Source organism: Myotis daubentonii, chromosome 1 (genome assembly GCF_963259705.1).
Source record: "Myotis daubentonii chromosome 1, mMyoDau2.1, whole genome shotgun sequence".
Taxonomy (NCBI): Eukaryota; Metazoa; Chordata; class Mammalia; order Chiroptera; family Vespertilionidae; genus Myotis; species Myotis daubentonii.
In genome coordinates, this window is record NC_081840.1 from 158,831,733 (window position 1) to 158,849,526 (window position 17,794).

Consider the following 17,794-nt stretch of genomic DNA (forward strand, 5'->3'; position numbering starts at 1 on the left):
ATAGTTCCCACACCTCTTTGCCCATAGAACCTTGTTGTGCTCATGCCTGTTGCTATCTTTGGGACTCTAGGGTTCCTTGGAACACATTTTTGGGCAATACTGCCCAGGTGGGTTCTACAGGCAAGTTTGAGTCTCTGAAATTTTCTATCTGCCCTGTCACAAGACAATACTGGATTATTGTTTTAGGAAGCCAGATGTCAGCCCTACACAGTTGTTTCAGACCATTCTTCCAAACTCCAGAAGCCAATAGAATAAAACTTGTCCCATGATTCCTATCCTGATGGCTTTTTTCCTTATGCCAGCTTACCCTTTTCTGATAGGTATTTAGTCAGGTGCTCCATTGGCCCGATAGTTGCAAAATAAAAGTAGAAAATAGTTATTTTATTCTTTTTAAAATTCTTTATATATTCTACTTATTAGAGATGTCATGAAAAGACCCAAAGAGAATAGCCTAGACATCTCTGATGCTGTGCATTCTTGTTCCAAGAAATACATTCTAAAGTCTTACCTTAAGAGAATTTGATCATCCTCATGAAGAGCAGTGATAAAACCCAATGGCTGTGGCCCAGGTGTGGCTCAGTTGGTTCGGTATCATCTTGTGCACTGAAAAACTGCAGGTTTGATTCCAGGTTGGGGGCATATGCCCAGGTTGCATACTTGATCCCAGGTAGGGGCCATACAGGAGGCAGCCAATCAGTGTTTCACTCTCACTTCAATGTTTCTTTCTCTCTCTCCCTTCCTTTCTCTCTAAAAATCAATAAAAAAGTCTTTAAAAAAGAATAGGTATACTTTCTGTTCCCATTTCCTTATTTCCCATTCCTTCCTCTAAAAACAAAACAAAACAAAAAAACCCCAAAACAATGGCTGTGGAAATTTGTAAGGTATGATAGTCATTCTCTGGCATGATGCTCTGTGTCATAGAGAGATAAATAATTCAGCTCATCTTTACTGAGCACCTTCCATGTTCATGGCACAAACAAGGTGCTATGGAAATTACTATGGTCAATAAGATACTGTTCTCATCTCTGAGAAGATTAAGCTAGGAGTTAAAGGAGTACAGTTGAGCAGTGGTTTTCAAATTGAGGAACCCTGAAGATCTACAGAACTCCTCAGGGAGTGAGCTGAGGTGTCCCAAGATCTCTCAGCCCTGCTTCAATCAGAGTAGCTCTGATGTTATCTATTTTATACTAGAGGACCGGCACACGAAATTGTGCATGGGTAGGATCCCTAGGCCTGGCCTGTGATCAGGGCCAATCTTCCCCGACTGCCAGCAGCCGGCCCTGCCCCCTGCTATTGACGCAGGTCACCCTCTATGTGTGGGGTGACTGGCAGGGTGATCAGAGCCCCACTTGCCTTGGCCTGGTACTGCTCACATCCACTGCCACCCACCCCTGGTCCTTGTTCCCCATCAAGTGATCAGAGGTTGACAGCCAGGGGGAGGGACTGAGAAGTTGGCTGGCAAACCCCAATTGGACAATTGGGGCCTGAGAGCTGGGGGCAGCTCCTGTGTTGAGAGTCTACCCCCTGGTGGTCGGTGCCCATCATAGCAACCAGTCATTCTGCTGTCTGGTCGATTTGCATATTACACTTTTATATATATAGATTATATATATAGATACTAGAAAAATACAATCATTGGAGTCCAAAAGACACATCCCTTCTACCTACCATTAAGGCTGCCACTTAATTCTCCTGAGCCTTTTTTCTTATCTTTCAAATGTGGAAAATACCTAGGCTTCACAGATTTGAGGTGAAGATTAAATGAGCTAATGCATAGGAAGCATGCAATTCAGTTCCTGACATATAGTAGTGCCTCAATAAAGGACAGGTAAGATAATAAAGTCAAATATGAGAAAAGTCAGAAAAAAGTCATAAAGTACTTCATACTCTATATTGAAAATAATTAGACTTAAATAATATTTGTTTAAAAAATTGAATGAGCCTGGCCAGTGTGACTCAGTGGTTGAGTGTCAATCTATGAACCAAGAGGTCATGGTTGGATTCCCAGTCAGGGCACATGCCTGAGTTGTGGGCTCAATCCCCAGTGGGGGGTGTGCAGGAGGCAGCCAATTAATGATTCTCTCTCAACATTGATGTTTCTAGCTCTCCCTCTCTCTTCCTCTCTGATATAAATGAAAATACATTTTAAAAATTGAAAAACTTAAAAACAGAATGAATGAAAGAAGGGATTGACAATCTCTGGCTAGGAATCATAGAAGTTTTCAAAGGAGTCAGAACTTCTGAGCTACACTTTTACTCCAGTTACTGAGTATCGATGGAGGGTCCACCCCAACCAGTTAACCTTAATAGAAGAATGTCAGATGTAGTCCGGACTACTTAGATTCCTCAAAATCTATGGGAGTCCACTTTAGTGTATATAAGATCTACTTAGAGTCACTATAAAATGTCAGGTGATATTGTGAGAAGATTTTCCTAGAGAAAGAAAGGGAAGAGTGAAGGGTATGGGGGTGGGCAGGGAAGAGTGAGAGAGAGAGAAAAAGAGAAAGAGAGGGAGAGAGAGAGAGACTACAGCTCTAAAATATAAAGTAAAATACACTCAGGTGGGTATTGGAAATATTGGGAGAACACTTTGTAAAGTATATGATTGTCTAACCATTATGCTTTACAACTGAAACCAATCCTATTTAATAAAGAGGGAATATTCTAATTGACTGCCCCACCCTCAACAATGGTGGCGCCAACAGCCACAAGATGGCTGGTAGGGGAGGGCAGTTAGGGGCGACCAGACCAGCAGGGGAGGGCAGTTGGGGGCGACCAGGCTGGCAAGGGAAGGCAGTTTGGGGCAATTGGGCCAGCAGGGGAGCAGTTAGGCATTGATCAGGCTGGCAGGCAGAAGTGGTTAGGGACAATCAGGCAGGCAGGCAGGTGAGTGGTTAAGAGCCAGCAGTCCTGGATTGTGAGAGGGATGTCCAGCTGCTGGTTTAGGCCCGATCATACCTAAACCAGCCTAAACTGGCAGTCAGACATCCCCTGAGGGGTCCCATATTGGAAAGGGCGCAGGCTGGGCTGAAGGACACCCCCTACCCCCAGTGCACAAATTTCATGCACCGAACATCTAGTACAAAATAATATTGAAAGAAAATTATAATTAAAAAGTAAAAATATTACGTAACACTAACTTTATGGAAGATAATCCTAATTTCACTATGTACTTTTCTTTCTAAACAATTGCAATAGCCCTGGCCAGTGTGGCTCAGTTGGTTGAGCATAATTCCCTGCAGCAAAAGGTCACCTATTTGATTCCTGGTCAGGGCACATGCCTGGGTTGTGGGCTTAATCTCCAGTAGGGGATGTGCAGGAGGCAGCAGATCAGTGTTTCTCTTTCACATTCATATTTTTCTCTCTCTTTTCAAAAAACAAACAACAACAAAAAACTCCACAATGAAACATATTAAAAATAAACAAGTACAATAAGTTTTCTATGACTCTCCATTATCAAAATAAGTAGGTCTGTAATTATATTTTGCAGTTATCAAGTTTCTTCTTGATAAGTTTCTCTAAAATATAAATTATAGCAAAGTATTTCTGTAGTATGGGACTAAATATATTCCAAATCCTCAATTCCAAAATGTCTAATTGAATGGGATTGCTCTTTTTACAAGATACTATTGTAACATCTGATGACAAGATGAACAGAGGCAAAACTAAGGAATTAAGATTGGAGGGAAAGGAAGAGGTGAAACTGAGAATGGTTTCCTTATTCTAAGTAAAGACAAGGAAATCCCCAGCATTCACTGTTTTCTCTGCAGCTGAGAAGGAGAGAAGGTATTCTGTGACTTTCTTTCAGTATTACTTACATGAAGTATATCTCCTCTCCAATACTCATATAGTGAATTTGATTAATAATTGCAGATCCTTCCTATGATTTCCTTTGTCAAAATAATAGTATTATGGAAATGTTGTTAATGTAAAAAATCACAACATACTACCTGAATTTTTTGGGGGTCCTACTCCCTTCTCCTTTTTAGCATCCTGGACCAATTACATCCCCTCTTCCCCAACAACTTTATAACTGGAAGCTTTTAGGGATATTTCACCTTTACCTACAAATAAACCCATCCATGTGCCTCACCCCAGAGTTGGGGAATATCTACCTTTCATCCAGCTTCAGTCTATCCCTGTTGGGGGCCCTAACACTCTGCTCATGCACTGCTGGCACTGGGTGCCAGGACAGTGGCTACATGGTTAAGGCTTCCAGGCACTCAGTTCAACCAGGAAATATTGCCCCTGCAGATATATCTGTTCTCAATGGGCTTAAATAATGCTATTTCCCACTTAACATGTTACATTCCCTAGACCAGGGGTGGGCAAACTTTTTGACTCGAGGGCCACAATGGGTTCATAAACTGGACCGGAGGGCCGGAACAAAAGCATGGATGGAGTGTTTGTGTGAACTAATATAAATTCAAAGTAAACATTACATAAAAGAGTACGGTCTTTTTTTTTTTTCAGTTTTATGCATTTCAAATGGGCCGGATCCAGCCCGCGGGCCGTAGTTTGCCCACGGCTGCCCTAGACTGACTAAAGGTAAAGGTCTTGAGGGAACTAGGCTGGTAGGCAAATCCATGTACTGGACACTATGCTGTCAGAATCTCTTGCTTCTCTCAAACTAAGGCTTTCTAATTGGGCCTACCTTGTTTGCATGATCCTCTTTATTCCATACACTACCCTTTTGTCAGGAGTTTCCTGCAAATATCTACACTAATAAAAGAGAAATATGTAAATTGACCATCACTTCACAACACCCACCAGCCAATCAGGAATGAATATGCAAATTAGTGGGACAAAGATGGCGGCAGCCACAGAGCCAGCCAGAGCGGGCAGGAGGCTTGGGTTGCCCCCAGTGATGGAGGAAGCCAAGCTTCCCACTCGCTTGGGCTGGCCACCGAAGGAGGGGCCTGTGGGCAGCAGCCACAGAGCTGGCCTGAGCATGGGAGGCTTGGGTTGCCCAGGCCACCGCCTAGGGAGGGGCCTGCAAATGGCCCTCAGCCCTTCACCCAGGCTGGCCATGCCCCTGTGGGGTGAGGTTCCCTGCTGGGTGGGCATGGCCAGTCTGCAAACAGCCATTGGCCCCTCACCCAGGTTGTCCAGGTGCCCCAGCAGGGACCCCCATTCTGAAAGGGCTGTGGCCAGCCTGAAAACGGCCCTCAGCCCCTCACCCAGGCTGCCCACGCCCCACCCAGTGGGGACCCTCACCCCATGGGGGCGTGGCCGGCCTGCAAACCACCACAGGCCCCTTGCCCAGGCCACTCTGCCCCCCAAGGAAACCCTACCCTGATCCAGGACACCCTTCAGGGCAAACCAGCTGGCTCCCATCCATGCACCAGGCCTCTATCTATACTAATAAAAGGGTAATATGCTAATTGGACTGGAAGACCTTCCAGGAGACCTTCCGGAACTTCTTCTGGACAAAGCCATGGTGGTGGGGCCGAGGTAGAGACTATTAGGGGCCAAGAGGGGAGGGTAGTTGTGGGTGATCAGGCCAGGATGGGACAGCAGTTGTGGTTGATCAGGCTGGTGGCGGGGGTGCGGGGGCGTTGGAGGTGATCAGGCTGGCAGGGGTGAGCAGTTGGGTGTGAGCAGGCCAGCAGGGGGGGCCAGTTGGGGGTGAGCAGGCCATCAATGGGGGTCAGTTGGGGATGATCAGGGCAGTGGGGGGGGCAGTTGGGGTGAGCAGGCCAGCAGAAGGTCAGTTGGGGGCAAGCAGGCCAGTGGGGAGGGCAAGTGGGGGCAAGCAGGCTGGCAGGGGGGGCAGTTGGGGGCGAGCACAAATTTCATGCATCAGGCCTCTAGTACTTAGTATAACATACATTTGGTACTATGCTTCAAGTACCATATCCATCCTTACCTTACCATCTGAAAAAATATTTTTAAGTATAATCCTACCCAAGAGCAACAAAAACTTACACCCACACAAAAACTTAGACACGAATCTGAGCAAGACTATTTGTACTCACCAGAAACCAGAAACAATCCAAATGTCCCTCACATGGAGAATGGATTGACTACTAGTAACTATGGTACATCCATACAATGGTAGTATATTGCTAACATATGCAACAACTCAGATGAATTCAAAAACATTCCACTAAGTAAAAGTATCCAGAGTTAAAAGGCTGCATATTATATGATTCCATTCATATGATAGTCTTGACAAAACACAACTCTAGGGATAGTGTTGCCTGAGGTTGGGGGGAGGAGTAGAAATTTGTGGGGCAATTGGTGTTCATGATGGACTTGTTTTATATCTTAATTGCGATGGTGGCTACTCAGCTGTATTCATTTGTGAAAACTCACACAGAAGCATCCACTACAAAAGGTAATTTATAGCTTAATTTTTTTTAAAGAAAAGGAAAAGTGTAACCATACTTAGCGGCTCGGTAAAGTAGATAGATATTTTACAGGTATTCAGTTTTAATCCTGCTCAGGTGCACTTTTTTTGAAGCTTAAATTTGGAACCAGCAAAGGCAGCATCTACTTTGGAAGAGGAATGCAGTAGTGACTCAGTTACCATTGAAGGGACTTCTGTTTGGAGGCATTTTGCAAGTACCAGGGACCTAATATTGTGAGCACTTCTGAATCCCCTAATGTTATCATCCACCATAAGTCTACCTCTTACCTGGAAGGTGTGTCATAAGGATAAATTTATTAATGTATGCAAAGAACTTTGAAGATGAAAAGCAGTGACTGGACCTAAGGTGAAAACGTTTTGAAAGCCAGTGCCTGGGCAGGTTTTTCTATCACTCTGTCTCGATTTTTCAGCTCACAGCTCTGCATCTCTATACTGAAGCCTGGACCACTGGAAAGAAGAAAGGCGCTGTGAAAATGCTACCAAGATAATGATGAGGTGGCAGGTTGGCTGACCAGACATTTCAAAGCCAAAACAATTCCACTTACTCCATATTCTCATCATTCTAGAAAAAATAAGCCTCACTTGCACAGCACCTAATAGAATTCTGGTTGTGTCTCTCCAGCACACTATCCTGTAGGAATTGGCTACCTTCGAATCTGCAAGTCACTAACATTTCACTCACCTATCTTTAGCTTTTTTGATGCTGTTTGAAATGCTCAGAGGTCAGTGTAAGAAGAATGAGATACAAAACCTTCATGGAAACCTCCGTGAATGAGAACAACCACATTTTATCTCACGGATCTTAGTTATCAGGCCTTGTGTGGAACGCTACTTTACTTAAACCACTGAGAACAGCTCTCAGCACCACTGTGAGCCTCTTCTATTTAATGACTTTTTCTTCTATTTAATTATTTCTCTACTATTTAATGACTTCTGGCACCAGCTTCCCTCTGGCACCCGGGACCCAGGCTTCCTTCTGGCCCAGCTTTGTCAGGAAGGACGTCCAGAATGATGTCCAGAATGACATCCGGTCTAATTAGCACATTACCCTTTTATTATTATAGATGTTTAGCAGCTCTGTAACAGGTTTGGGAAATAATGTACAGAAGAAACCATTATTCACTCAGATACTTTAAACTTTTTAAATAAGAATTTCTATAGACCTTAACTATAAGGCACCCAGAACAACAACAACAACAAAAAAAGCGTTTCTCAGATTGCTTCCAAATAGTTGATCATTTAATCCCTTTTTCAGTCACTTAGCAAATATTGATTGACGATTATGTGCCAGCCACTCTTTAGGCATTGTTCTTGATCATGAAGAGAAAAGGGTGTTTCTGAACAAATAAAGATGCATATTTGCTTTTATAACGTGTGTGTTTGTGTGTGTGTGTATGTGCGCGCGGGAAATAGTGCATTACATTTCTACTATCTGTTAATTCTTTGGGAGATTTCAGAAAGCTTTGTTTATAGTAGACACTGATATCTCTTATTACTCCCCTGTCTCCCAAAAAGATGGATAATTGATTATGAACTTATAGCCAGTGGATGATATGAATGAAGAGGAGGTTGCCTATTGGTAGGAGAAGAGATCCTTGGCAGGGTCCTACTAAGAAATCTCGTGCCCACTGTCTTGTTATAAATGTGTGAGATGCTGCTATTAGATAATCATTGTATTGTATTAAGCATTATTATAATTAGTTAAAATAAAATATCCCATTGTACTGGAAGAGAGAGTCTATGCACTATTGTATTATTTGTGGTAACTAAGAGAAATCTGAAATCATGGAAGTACTTCCAAGGAAGTAGCTATGAGGAGGGGAGAAAAGAAAACAATAGTATTGGGAGCTTAAAGGTGGGGTTGTGTAGAGATAAACTCTATCTACTTAAAATTTCTTTCCTATGATTGGTTTTATGGGTAAAAAAAGACAGAATGCTGTGTCCAGTGATCTGTCTATTCATTTCCTAGAGTACTTAATTTTATAGCCAAATCAAGAAACTAACTGAGCCAGTAGGTTCATTATCAGACCTTCAATATATTGAATAATTTTGTGGTTCAAGAAAAAAAATTAAATAAAATATTTAATCAACAGAGTTGTTCCATTTATAGTAACCAGTTGGGAAGCAGGAAAAGCTCTTAAACTAATGAACCACTAAATAAAATGTAGAGAAGATATTTTGGAGTCAGCCTCCCCATGGCAGTCGGGCATTTATTCTAATGCAAACGGAAAGTCTGCCCTTGGTGCAATCATGTCCAGTTGAGACACATAATTGTCTACAATGATCTGAGCTATGATTATTTGATTTCATATCAACACATTTGAGAAATGACAAAGAGATTATTTCTTTCCTCAAAAAGGCCAGGATCCTCTAACTATTTAAGCCCATGGGACTAACATTTGGCTCCAGTGATATGGAAACCTCGAGATGACAAGTAAGGCATTCTCTGGAAACCATCGCTCACTCCTTTTCCTGATGAATTGTCATGCCCTTCTGAGAACATAACCCATCAGTCCTCTGAAATAGAGAATCAGATAACTCAGTCATGCTCAGCTGATTTGCTAGCCGATAAATGATGAACTTTAACGACACTACCTGCCCACAAGTCTTTTGAGAAAAAAACGGCCAGAGTCTGAGATAATGAGACAACAGGACTTAGAGCAGAGTCATGCTTTCCCTTGGCCCACACAGCTATAGTGGTAATTTCTGCATCTTCATCAGCATCCTATTTGTGCATTTCACCCTGTCTCAGCAAAGGGTGCTGTAACAGACATTATTAGAGAATATCATGGTGCCAGGGACATAGTAAATATTCAATAAATAGTAGAGAAAAGAGGCTCACAGTGGTGCTGAGAGCTGTTCTCAGTGGTTTAAGTAAAGTACCATTCCACACAAGGTCTGATAACTAAGATCCGTGAGATAAAATGTGGTTGTTCTCATTCACGGAGGTTCCCATGAAGGTTTTGTATCTCATTCTTCTTACACTGACCTTTGAGCATTGCAAGCACCATCAAAAAAGCTACAAAAACAGATCCAGAGACAGAGAAGCATCGATCAGACCGTCAAACCTCAGAGGGAAGGTAGGGTAGGGTGGAGGTAAGGGGGAGAGATCAACCAAAGGACTTATATGCAAACATATAGGACTAACCAATGGACACAGACAACAGGGGGTTGAGGGCATGAGTGGGAGGGGTGGGGGGTAATGTGGGGATAAGGACACATATGTAATAACTTAATCAATAAAGACATTTTAAAAAAAGCTAAAGATAGGTGAGTGAAATGTTGGTGACTTGCAGATTTGAAGGTTGCCAATTCCTACAGGATAGTGTGCTGGAGACACACAACCAGAATTCTATTAGGTGCTGTGCAAGTGAGGCTTATTTTTTCTAGAATGATGAGAATATGGACTAAGTGAAATTGTTTTGTTTTTTGTAGGGGGAGAGTAATTTGGGATGTAATAAAGTGATAGTATATATTGAGGTGAGTGGGGAGGATATTTAAAGGACTTTTGTATTTACTAACTAGGTAGAGACTCAGTCAATAGAGAATTATAGAGGTAGCTTCTGGAGAGGTGCTATTTTTATTTTATTTTATTTATTTATTTTTTAAATATATTTTATTGATTCTCCACAGAGATGAAGGGAGAGGGACAGAGAGCCAGAAACATCGATGAGAGAGAAACATCAATCAGCTGCCTCCTGCACACCCCTCACTGGGGACATGCCCGCAACCAAGGCGCATGCCCCCGACCGGGTTCAGGACCCCTGAGTCTGCAGGCTGACGCTCAATCCACTGAGCCAAACCAGTCAGGGCTGGCGAGGTGCTATTTTAATGTTCTTGCCTGGGGTGATGATGATGTTGATAACAGTAGCAGTAGTAATAATAATTATAGCAGTAGTAATAAGACAACATTTATTGAGAGTTTACAATGTACTGAGGAGCTGTGATAATTGTTTAGCATGTATTATTTAAGTTAATGCCTACAACAAGCAAACCTGTGAGATAACCACTGTTATTACAATGAGGAAGCTGTGGTTTAGGGTTAAGTAAACTGCCCAAGGCCACATGGCTTGTTAAATGTGAAGATTCAAACTAGATTCTGAAGTTGAAATGTGTGGTTTCAAATGATATAAATAAGAATGATGGACAATAATTTTTAGACTAAAGTAAATACAATGTGCAAATGGCAGAAAAGGAACATTGTGATTCACATTTTTTCCAACTGTCTTTGTTTTAATTTTATTTCAATCCTTTTGATCTAGGGGCAATAAACTATGGCCTGTGGGCCAAGCCTGGCCTGTTTTTCTAGAACCTGTGAGCCAAGAATGGTTTGGGCATTTTAACTGGCTAGGAAAAAAAATCCAAAAAAAAGAATATTTCATGGCACATAAAAATAGTATGAAATTCAAATATCGGTGTCCATAGTAAAATTTTATTGGAAGAGAGCAAAGCCCTTTGGCCTGCACAGCCTAAAACAGTTACTAACTGGCTCTTTGCAGAAAAAGCTTGCTAATCCCCCACTTTTGATTTTCATGGTAAAGAAGTTTCAAACAAAGGCTTTTGCTTTTCATTGCTGGGTTTGTACCCTGTGTCCCTCATTTGCTATAGCAGATGGGGAAAGACAGTTTAACCTTTCTCTTCCTCCATTTCTAGATCTGTACAATGGGATTAATGGCACCAACCTCAACATGTTGTAGTAACGATGTGAAATAGGATGCTGGATGGAGGGGTTTAGAAGGATGCCTGGCACAGGGTAAGTGCACAAATACATGTTTGCTATTATTGTTCTTATTATGCTACCAAGTTTTCCCTCTATTCGTATGAATCACTCTTAGCACCTAGTAGCCCCAAGACTGATTAGTTCAATTAAGGAAGGCAAGTCTCCTCTCACCACATCTCATTGACCTACATTATGAGAGCTGGAATGGTTGGTTTCTTGGGCTCTTCTTGCTTCAAGTCAGGAGCTGGTGAGGCACAGGTAACATATTCACACCTCCCATCTCTTCAATTATAGCTGGTTCTAGCCTCACTGCCCTTGGCCTTAAGCTCCTGTGGCCAGTTTAACTATTTGGGTGAGTGTGGGAAAATCCCTGTGGATATGGAGGCTAAAGCATTACTTGGTTGTTCATGACTACAAAAGGCTAGGAGACTTAGAAGGCTTTGCTTGGGTCTATAAATAATACTAAAGGAAATAGGCTGTCTTATAGGTGAGAGGGGTGGCCAGCTGTTTCTACGAAGCACATTTTAGGGGCTTCATCACCAGCTAGGCCATATCAACTCTACGGACTGTCAGTCTCCTTTCAGAGATTCATTGATGGGAAGGGGAAGTGATACCTGGAAGAAAGAGGGATGCAGCACCAAATTTCAGCTTTGCCTATGTTAGACTGTTGTGGACTGAAGTGTTAATAGCAAAGATGATTTCCTCCTTAGAACTTCTAAGATAGGATCTTTCTAAAGCATTATGAATCTGACTTTAAGCAGGGTAAGGGCCTGACATGAATATTTCAAAATGAGTCATTATCAACTAATTAGTCACTATAACTGGACTTTTCATTTTCACAAAACAGTAGTGAAACATTCTAGTTTCTTATTCAAAACCCACCATCTGCATTTATCTAATGCTTTATTCTGTCTTTTGCTTAACTTTGTTTTATTATACTGTACTAGAATGAAATTGTGAGACTTAGGTTCATAGGTCCTAGCTTCCAACTCAACTACTAACCTTCAACCTGACTGAATTTTTGAGGTTGTTAGTTAACCTTCTTAATTTTTTAAAAATATATTTTATTGATTTTTTACAGAAAGGAAGAGAGAGGGATAGAGAGTTAGAAACATCTATGAGAGAGAAACATCGATGAGAGAGAAACATCCATCAGCTGCCTCCTGCACACACCCTACTGGGGATGTGCCCACAACCAAGGTACATGCCCTTGACGGGAATCAAACCTGGGACCTTTCAGTCCACAGGCCGATGCTCTATCCACTGAGCCAAACTGGTTAGGGCATAACCTTCTTAATTTTTAAGGAGAGAAAGGAATGTATTCAGAGGCATGTTGGTTAAATGTATGAATTCTGGGTTCAAATTCAGTTTACCCAATTCATTTCTTCATGATCTTGAATAAAGACAGTAGCATTTCTGTGTATTAGTTTCCCCAATCTGTAAAATAGGGTAGTGGTGATGTCTCTCCCATGAGATTGTTGAGAGGATAAGTGAGCTAATTTAGGTAGAATAGTTAGAGTGGTGTTATCAGGCTGTTTGTTATTGTTGCATTATTATCTCCCTTTGAGCTTAGCACTGAATATATTATTGCAAGGAATCCCATAGTGGCCATTTGAGTTAGGTGTCAGTCCAATAGATGAAATCATGGCTAATTTGTTTAAAGTGATATAGATGGTAAATGAGCAAGCTTGTATTGAACCTAGTCTGATTAAGTGCAGAGCCCAGACACTTTCTGTGAATACCTTTACAGTTCTCAGATTCATTGATTCTACACTCAGACTAACTCTAATCATGTAAGCTGTGTTAATTACTTGAATAACTAATGTTAATTACTTGAATAACTAATAAGATAGCACACTATCACTTGAATATTTTCACATAACCTATTTGCCTTACATTCTGTTTATTAAGAAGTTAAAATGTAAAGTCAAATAGTGAATTATGTTTAAGAAGCTACATGACTTTTAGGACTAAGTTTTTAGGATATTTTTTTTTCCTACTGCCAGGCACTCCGTAGAAAAGCTACTAGTATAAACACTTCATTTCTTATCTCCCTTCTGTGAGTGCCAAGCAAGCGAACCTTATATGAGCTTGTAAACTCAGAGTGAGTGTGTGTGGCCACGTGGAACATGTGATTGAATGTTGGTGGAGGAGGGAGTGGGAAAAGAGAAAAATGTAATTAATTGCTACCAGAGGAAAAAGTTGAACTGGGTGGAGGTTCAGAATGATTCACCTGGATCTTTGACTCAAGGAACTTAATGAGTTTCTGCAACGCCTTCTGATAAAAGTTTGGCCAAGGAGATGATATTTTGTTCAGGGTGTAACCACTCCAAGCCTTGATTACCATTTAGAAGCAGTGACTATCATTTCACAGAATGATGATTCAAAGATTGAAATGCGAAGGGGAATGGCTCACCTTAACTGGATTGCTGATTTACGATTCAAAAAAGCACTCGCTTTAGCTATGTAACCTACCAAGAATAAAAAAAACAACATTAAAAATATACCCGAGTTGAACTATGCTTATAAAGGGGGAGAAAATAACCAAGAAGGTAGAACGAAAGATCAAAGTAGAGTAAACATGCATTTGTTAGAAAAGTATCCAACCCAACCAACAAAAACAAGTGATGAAAATAACAGACTTACCTCCCAGTGAAAAGGATGGCTGCAACAGCACGGTGAGTCTTTTATGAGATGTTTTAAACTATCGTGCATCTTGCTGTACTTGTAGTCACCAATTTAGTGTACGAAACTTGGGGATGTCCCTTGCTATTGATTTTTAAGGTAACTTTTGTTATATATAATTCTATTTGGTAAATGTCCAAAAGGGGAAAGTGAGGTGCTCCTTACCAGAGGTGTCATTTAAAGTAAAACAATTGTGTTAAGCCTTCTCTTAAAAAGCTCAGATGGTTTGCAATTGAAAAATAGAGTCCATTAGCATGCCATCCCAATCTTTTAAAAACTGGTGACAGCAGTTTTTGCTTTGTATCTTGTCATTTCTTCCTGGGAATTCAAACACCTCCTGGGTGTTTGAACTTCCCAGGCATCTATGAGTGTTCTGAGGCTTTGGCCTCTCTGCCCCTAACTCCTTCCTGGAATGCAATTCCCAACTTTTCTCACCCAAGGAACTTCTATTTTTGTTCAGAAGCCAGATCCTGACTCTTCCAAAATTTTTGTGTTTTAGATGCATCTCTTCCTGTGCCCATTTAGTAATTTCCAAACATATTGTATATAACAAACAGTATGCATATATAAGAATTTATTTAACATTTTCTCTACTAGGTAGAGAGGTGCCATTTTTTTCTTCTTATAAACACATTACAATAGCTTTGCATATAAATCCCTCTGAGCTTTATTGACACATTTAAAAAATATTTGAGCCCCTAGCTGGTTTTGCTCAGTGAATAGAGCGTCAGCCCAAGGACTGAAGAGTTCCAGGTTAGATTCCAGTCAAGGGCACTTTACTCGGTCATAGGCTCAATCCCTGGGCCTGGTCAGGAAGTGTGTGAGAGGCAACCAGTCAATATGTCTTTCTGACATCAATGTTTCTCGCTCTCTCTTTCTCCTCCTCCATTCCACTCCCTCTAAAAATTAATGGGAAAAAATATCCTTGGGTGAGGATTAACAAAAAAAAAAAAAAATCAAAAAATATTTTTAAAGTAAAGTAACTAGATTAAAAAGTTTTAATACTTCCATACCCTTGGTACATATGCCAAGTTGCTTTCTATAATCCCTTAGGCTGGCACAGGAAGGGATGTGGAAGAAATATAAATTCTAGCAGCCTGACCCAAGACCCAACCAGTCAATTTTTGGAAGAGAGTTAATAGGGAAATATTTCAGGATATCTTCACATCTAAGTTGATGCTTGAAGGAAGGAGAGAGAATGGTCTGTGTAAGGGAGGACCTGGATACATGTGAAGGAGTTTGATTCATGGTTCATCTTACATCTTACATCCCTTTTGTAGATGGAAATGGGGACCCAATGAAAGATTGAAAGTTAAGGATTGATAGAATTAAGTTTGCATCTTAAAGGGATTACTCTGGTTACAGCATAAACCATGGACTGAAGCGAGGAAAATTGAACATAGAATATAGTTAGAAGACTATGGCAGTAATCTACACAATAGATGGACTAATCTCAGCTCTTGAACATGGAGATTTATGGAAGTATATGAACTGATGAATTGGAAAGGAGACAGAATTAGCAGAAATTATCTTATGGACAAGGATTTTTTCCAGGTTTTTGTTTTTGGCTACTGTATGGATGGACATGTATGTTCTCAGACAGACAATATAGAAAGAGTTGCAGGTTTCAGGATAGGGAGGTGGGGAGAAAGAGATGACAACTTTAGTTTTGGTTTTAATTTTGAGATTCTTGTGAATCATCCAAATGAAAATGTCTTAAAAGAATTTAGCAATGAAGAAATGGTAAAGATTTGGATTTAGGAAAAAGGAGTATGGATTTGAGAACTTTCAGAAGAATACAGGAAGATTTTAAAGCTATATGGAGCTAAATTATGGATCCAGGGATAAAATTTATGCTAATGGAGGGTGCAAGGAACTACAAGAGGACAAAGTGATATGTTCAGTGTGTTGCTTTATATTAGTCCCAAAGAATCAGAGCTTTAATGATGCTTAAAGAAAAATTCAGAAATAAGTAGTAGTTCTTATTAAGCTTATAGCTACTAACTAGAACAATGAAAGCTCTCATTTTGGTGCCATCATTAATTCCACTTCGACCATGAGCTTTAGATAACTTCAAACTTTCATCTGTAAATGAAAATAAGAATAACAACGTGATATTGAAGACCATTTAAAATAGATCAAATATATCTTAAAACTAACACAAGTCTAGCTAATTTCAGAAGCTCTTACTATATTTGATATGGGATCTCTAAAGATAGTATTTCTTTTGCATAACAATGCACATTCATATTTGAAAGATATTTCACTTTGTACAAACACTTTCAAAGGTATTACATTATTTGACTCTCACAGTCATCTTGTGAGACAAGAGAGTCATTATTATTCTTTCAATTCTTTCAGATGAGAACACTGAAATTGTGGAGGTGAAAGGACTTGTCCAAGATTAAGTCACTATCTAGAAAGTGGTAGATTTGTAAATTTATTTCAAGTGTGTGGGCCACAGATGAAATTGCAATATTTTTAAAATATATTTTATTGATTTTTTACAGAGAGGAGGGGAGAGGGATAGAGAGTTAGAAACATCGATGAGAGAGAAACATTGATAGCTGCCTCCTGCACACTCCCTACTGGAGATGTGCCCGCTACCAAGGTACATGCCCTTGACTGGAATCGAACCTGGGACCCTCAGTCCGCAGGCCAATGCTCTATCCACTGAGCCAAACCGGTTAGGGCTGGAATTGCAATTTTTACAACTATTCCCTAAAAGGTTGTATTCCAATTAAATGAATTCACTCAATCAGTTAAATTATTCAGCTTAACTAATAGAATCAATGTCAGACATGTGCAAGGCATTGTGTAAAGCAGTGGGCAGACATAAAGACAGAGATGCAACATCTCTGGGAACTAATAATTAAGGCATATAAAACAGAAATGCCTGGTCAATTAAGAAATAGTTACAACAATACAAGATGATAGCAATAATACAAGAGATCTTATAATGTGTGGAATGGAGTCATTAGCAAAAACTTCATGGAGGAAGCAGGACTTAATTTAGCTTATAAGATGAGCAGAGGGAGAAATGAAAGCACCTTAGCCCCAAGACACAGGGAAGACAAAGGCCAGGAGAAGACAAGTTGGAGGCATGCTTGGCAGTCAGTAGACCAGGTTGGCTGGTGTAGATGGTTCATGTAGCGACGCCATATTGAAAAATCGATAAATGCCAAGTGGGCCAGATGTTGGAGAGCCTTAAAATATTGATCTAAGGGAGTCAGTAAACTTGTGAGTTTTCCCCCTGAATTATTTTATCAAATTATCTTAAAAATATATGATCGATTCAGTGGAAGATTTCTGAAATTCCACTGCACTGATTAAGTTGATGAAATTGATCAAGTTTGCTCATTTTACTACTGACAGTTTTGGAAAACCTTCAGGCTCTGGCAGCAATCAACTGCATTTAAGTAATCAGAATTTTATGCAGAATTTATTTGCTATTTCCTGTTAAATTCCTGTTTTCAAAAAAGGATTTAATGAGGATCTTTGGAAACTTTTCATCTGCTAAGGGAGGTGCACCCTTTAAACTTTTGTGGGGACTTTCCTGACAATTTCCTTGAGTTTAGCTTTTGTTAGACTAATTGAGAACAAGGACTAAACATTGAATATAGCAACTTTTTTTTCAGCAAGAGAATGCAGCTGTCAAAACTGAACATAAAGTCAGAGAGTTTAGCAAGTCTTGAGCATATAGTTACAGATTAGCACCTGTGGCATTGTAAGTCACTTGTTTCAAACAAGCAAGTGAACTAATAAGCAAGCAAACAAACAAGTAAACAAACAAACACTAGTATTCAAGGAAGCTAAACCTGAGGCTACTTTTAAATGTTATCAAAAGCCCTATCAGAAAAAATATGACAAAATTACTGTACTTTGAGTGATAACTCTAGTTTTTATTAATGGCTGACAAATTATGTAGCCAGTAGACACATTTGGTTATCTGTTGGAGATATCAGGGATATCACAACATTGAGGATGCCTTAGTATGAGCAGTGGCAAGAAGCTAA

General features: G+C 40.4%; 1 long non-coding RNA gene across 2 annotated transcripts in view; it reads right to left on the reverse strand.

The window, feature by feature from the left end:
• The window catches only part of LOC132215540 (uncharacterized), a 49,286-nt gene that overhangs the window by 14,909 nt on the left and 16,583 nt on the right, over positions 1-17,794 (reverse strand). Inside the window, exon 1 of one of the 2 annotated variants that reach the window (XR_009448537.1) lies at positions 509-810. The exons of the other annotated variant lie outside the window; for it this stretch is intronic. This is a non-coding gene — a long non-coding RNA (uncharacterized LOC132215540). Of the gene's footprint in view, positions 1-508; positions 811-17,794 lie in introns of those variants that run through there. 2 annotated transcript variants of the gene reach the window in all.